Below are 5,799 nucleotides of genomic sequence, written 5' to 3'. Positions count from 1 at the left end.
TTTTCCACAAACAAAAGTCTCTCTCTCTTACTATATTTACCCTTAAATGTCATGCCAATCCAAACAACGAATCAAAGTCTCTTCTTCTTCTCTCTATTTTTTTTTTTACAAAAAGCCTCCCAAACGTTTACAATTAAATGGGTTTCATAATAATCGAGGAGAGGAATTTATACATGGCTTTACATATATTCTAGCCAAAAGGTACAACCTTCAATTTCGAGTAAAGTACATAACATGAATTAGACTAGATGATAAACACTTAACGATACCAATGAAGCTCTCAAGAGACGTCTCAATGTGCACTCCGTGCAACCCAAGCTAAGTGCCATGGCGAGTACCTGAAAGGATAGGGTGAGCTACACTAGCTCGTAGAGATATCCATACCTAAATTATATGCAAAAGTGAAGACAGACATCAAGGAAAAACATTTTTTTTCCAAAAGCATATTTGTTTTATGAAAAAGTAGAACACAAATACCATACCCATGCTGGCAAATATTTAACTCCATTTATCAAATACTGACGTTTTCACCCATACACACGAATGTACTAGAAACCTCAGCTTACCCTTACTACCAAATCGATCTTTACTCTTTCAATCTCCATTTCAGTGACCCACATATTTATCTGAGTTCTTTAATAAAATGTTTTCTTTCTCTTTTCTTAAACAACTAGCTAACCTCTCACCAAAAATACACACTACGCTTGTAGAGTTAGAATATGAAGTAACAATGACACATCGAACAATACCGCACCTCGACAATAAGGAAACTCACCATGAACATGCAAAGCTTGATACACAAAATACTCTCTTTTTACATATAAGTATTGAAAAGTTTTTCATGCTTTCTTCTCTTTCAATACTTACAATGAAGTTATAAAATCCCAATTCAAAGTCAAGCCAACACAGCAAAAATAATCTATGCATTATATTAAGCATTTCCAATTTTTCCTTTCCTTCAAATGCTCAAAAGAATGCTATTAAACCACGAACTCAAATCAAGTCCCTAATAAAGGAAATTACCCATAAAAGTCGATACGGAAAATAACAAAGCTCATAATAGAATAACCAACCAAATCGAACATCAAATTTCCTCAACACCGAGACATAAAATTATATGAGTTGCTCACCAATGCAATCAACCGACAACCGTACTAGACGTCTCTAGCACATGCACTTTACAGGCTACTAACCCGAAGGACGAAGCAACCTACCCCGCGCGGGTTTACGGACTTTCACCAACGGTGTCAGAATTGACCCAGTAGGTTTACGGACTTTCACCGACGGCGTCACAATTGACCCGAGTAGGTTTACGGACTTTCACCGACGGCGTCAAAATTGGCCCAGTAGGTTTACGGACTTTCATCGACGGCGTCACAATTGACCCGAGTAGGTTTACAGACTTTCACCGACGGCGTCATAATTGACCCAGTAGGTTTACGGACTTTCACCGACGGCGTCACAATTGACCCAAGTTCCCCGGTGACCCAACTCAAAATCACTAAACTATTATATTCCAAAATATCTCAAATACTTGACCTTAAAGCCCAAATCAACTAAAATCGACCAAATTTCCTTGAATAACTTACCCAAATTCATCGGAATGAATGAATGTAGAACAAAAATTCAATGAAGTCTCAACAATAAAAACATTAGCTACGTAAGTGTATTCAACAAGTATCCCAAGCCATATATCACGAAATTTCTTTCACCCGTTACTAAATGCAAAGAGACAAGTATACTTGGTATAGACTTGTGCCCATATAAATTACTTCCATTTCCTCAAACACATAATGTGCATAAACTAGCTAATATCCTCGTATCACTTAAATTCATGATTTTGATCACTTAAAAGGTGAACCCGCTACTAATGAGGACCAAGTATGCCAAAAGCAGTTAAATATCGACTCTAACCATGAATGTCTACAAAATCCCTCACCAAAATCATGTATAGCACACAATTCCAAACATATAAATTAGGGCTTGGCTCATAATTTGATTACTCTACCAAAAACGTGGATTAAGTGCACACCAAGGCATATACATACTCGCTTCAAGCATAGGGTTTAGACACTCAATAATGTACTAAGCTACCACATAAACAAGCACAGAGAGAGAGATCCCTAGATTAAAACTCAGTTCTTCCAAAACCCCCAAAAGTCCCAGCACACAAGGCACCACAAATTTCTTTGAACAAATTTGCCATACTCTCTTAGAAAAAATCATAACCTTTTCATCTTAAACCCAAAAATATTGAAACCGACACCAAACGTTGCACCACTACAAGCACTACACTCAATAAAAATTTCAAGTTCAGAAACGAGAGGAGGTTAACCCAACAATCAAAAAAAAAAAACCGATTCGCTATCACTTTCGCACCAGTCAACCAACCCTGCTTTAGAAATTCACCAAAAATTGTATACTTAACCAAATTACTTGATTCCAACGCCAATCTCTTCTTAACTTAAATATGCAGCTCCTGTAAAAGACCCAAAGCCACCCAAAACGTTCATCATGCCCAGAAAGTTAAAAGAAGACAGCCACGCACAGATTCGCGCATCCAGCAAACAGCCAGTATTCAAAAATTCATAACTAATTGTGTGATTATCGGTTTTGCATGATCTTGGTACCGAAATCTTCGTATTGAAACATACTTTAACAGTTATGAAGACACCGAAAATTGGTTCCTAGCAGAAGGGCCCCCAATAGACAGATTACCAAAACCCACGAAATTTTCAGCATACACTAGATTTATTCAAGACTCAGAATAGATGAACAAACTTGATTCTTGTACATCAAACTAACACTTAAACATGTAAAGAAGGCAGGAGATCCCTACCTCGAAGGTTGAAATTAAAACCCCAAGAATCTCCTGGCAAAACCTCTCCCGAAAACACCTCCTCCGAGCTTTCCAACGCGATCACAGGCTAGAACTCGACTCTAGGAGAAGATTGCTCCAAGATCCCTTGGTTAATTTGAGATTTGGGGAAGAAATTTGGTAAGGGTATGAGAGAGAGAGAGGGAGAGAGAGAGAGAGAAGCCGCGGGAGAGATGAGAGAGTGGCGTGGGTGTGTGTTGTGTTTACTGTGAGAGAAAAGAGAGAATTATAATTGAGGAGAAAATTATCTCCTACACCCACACATACATCTATCACATGCCATACACTCACATATTTCACAATTGCATCAAATTTTTAACTTCTTGCACATCAATTCCTAATTCATTATTCACCATAATAATCAATTCTTTTAAAAAGGGTCCTCTAATATCTCCAACATTAAAAATAAAAAAGTTTTTAATACGGATCTCTACACGTATTAATAATAGCTGGACATACAAACAAACCAGAATACATTTTTTCTTACTCTTCACTTTCTGATAGTGCACTCACCAAACCAACCAAGCATACTAACCAGAGAATATTGTACTATTTACGTAGCAAGTTTTGTTGTGTGAAAGCAAATTATATACACTTTGTTTTTCCAAGCCAAAGCAACCAAATCGCCACATACAAAATTAGATCCAAGCAACACTCACTCGTTTTAAATTTGCAAAGCAGCCAACATGACATGAGGGGTAATAGGAATCTGGCATAACCATTGTTGCATGCCCCACGATTCAATTATTCTTGAACAAGCTCTCCAAGCTACATTGCAGTGAAGTAAGAAATGCTCAGCTGACTCCTCTGCATTTCTACAACAGGGTGCCAATAAAATCAGGAAAAAAATAAAATAAAATCTTAGACGCCCCAGATCAAAACAAAAACACTTTAACACTACACTTGATTCCTCACTTAGAAGCAACAGATTCATCCAATCACCGACACCCACCACGTACAAATTGAAACACCTCACGCCCAAACTCTAAAACCCACCCACCCACCCAACCAAACCCTTAAAGAAAGAGCTACTGAAGCGCACACACCCCAAGCTACTAAAATCCACGCGCAAACGCGCACATTCCAACTTGGAAACCCACACAAACCCAAAACACTACATCCCAAAAATCAATTGAAACACACATAGGACCCAATCCAAACTATGCAGATGCCAGATGTCAACACATATCTCTCTATATAAAGAAAGAGAGATTGCAGTATTTAATTACCCAAAGTGCTCCATCTTTCCAAAGTGATCGAATAATGCAATGAGTATATAATTTGTTCTACTCACACATATTATCAATACGTGACAAATTTGAAAGCGAACAAAACATTGTCCAAGACTCCGATTGTAATTTTTCCCCCACTCTGATAACTCAATTTTTTTGGGCGCTGCTATTCGCAGCCCTCTATTTACTCCCATAGCCCGTTAAAAATTTTCAATTATAATCGATAGTTAGTTACCGAAATTGAGATATATTTTCAGCGTCCGATTACCGAAATATAATTTTTTTTTCAACAGATGTTTACCGAAAATGCATGTTCGGCAGTTGTTTACCGAAAGTTGAACATATTTTCGACATGTAGCTACCGAAATATAATCTTGTTTTCAACAGCAATTTACCGAAATGTTATTTATGATTTTCAACAATCATTTACCGAAATTTAGTGGGCTACGGGAGTAAATAGAGGGCTGCGAATAGCGGCGCCCATTTTTTTCCCCACTCTGAAGTGTGTCCTTTGCTTGCATAAAGGTCCCTGAACTTTGGTTCGATAACGGATTTTACTGATTTGTATGTTTTATTTCACACTATTCCATTGTAGCTGAAGAGGTAGCTACAACTATTCCATTTTTATGTTACGGATTTTGCTTGTTTTCTTTTCATTTGTTTCCCTCATGTACAATGAAGTATGGGTACCTCGCAACTTAAGAACCAAGTTCTAATTGATCTCTATTATCTCTCTCCTTATTTTGTCAACCAAACTGAATGAAATTGATCTAGAACCTCTAGTTCTAATGACGCAATCAATCAAGATTTATTATAAAAGTAACATTTACTCAATTCTGTTCCTAATTGATAGTCCATTTAGAGAAGTCATACGATTTTCCAACTTTTCCCGCACCACACTATGATTGGAAAAATAGATAGACTTTGTGTCATGAGATCAATTAGTATTAAAAAGGCCAGAGGGAGTACATACATATGCATGTATAGATAGAGAAGATTAATATATTCATTAGCACCAATCATCAAATATCCTAGCTATTACCGGTGCATGGAACTTGAATATCAATCCCCTGCTTGACGACGCCACCATTGTCCTCTCCTCCGATATCAGAGGCTTAAACCAAGACATTTCATTTTTGAAACACTCTTTGAAGATGCTATGTGAGTGAGCAAAGGGTGTAAGTTTGACCCTCGACATCTGTGTCAACAATGATACAAAATAAGAACTCATTTTCAAGCAATCAATAAACTAAAGCAAATAAATTACAATTATACATTCCAATACATGCAAGGATGTGAGGTAGATTATTGCTTTGTTAAATTTGTGATGTTAGAACCAACATGTAAAATACACAGAAAGAGGAAACTTCTACGCTATCCCAAACAACTATAACAATCAAATGAACAATCTTAGGTTTGAATTGTCTTCAAATCACAATACCAACTAAAAAAGACATGGGAATAGATCGCCAACCATATTGGTAACTTGGTATCGCTTCCATGGCAAATTGATATGTGAAATCTACACGTAAACCCCAAAGCATGATCCAAGATGCAAGGGGCAGAAGACCATGAATCAGAGGGTGTCTCCCCTGGGATCCATGTACTTCATTCCTACACATTCTTTCTTAAAATATATTGTTGTGAAAATCCATGTATAACCATTAGTATAGACAAATCTTTCCTAGT

General features: G+C 37.2%; 1 long non-coding RNA gene across 1 annotated transcript; it reads right to left on the bottom strand.

The window, feature by feature from the left end:
* Positions 1 to 3,167, bottom strand: LOC131325594 (uncharacterized). The gene is made up of 2 exons (XR_009199744.1): positions 2,840 to 3,167; positions 1 to 338 (listed from the first exon to the last, which is right to left on the bottom strand). It is a non-coding gene; the product is annotated as an uncharacterized LOC131325594 (long non-coding RNA).
* Positions 3,168 to 5,799: the final 2,632 nt, after the last annotated feature.

Source organism: Rhododendron vialii, chromosome 5a, assembly GCF_030253575.1.
Source record: "Rhododendron vialii isolate Sample 1 chromosome 5a, ASM3025357v1".
NCBI classification, from domain to species: Eukaryota; Viridiplantae; Streptophyta; class Magnoliopsida; order Ericales; family Ericaceae; genus Rhododendron; species Rhododendron vialii.
Note: the sequence above shows the minus strand (reverse complement) of the source record. Positions and strands in the feature narration are given on the sequence as shown.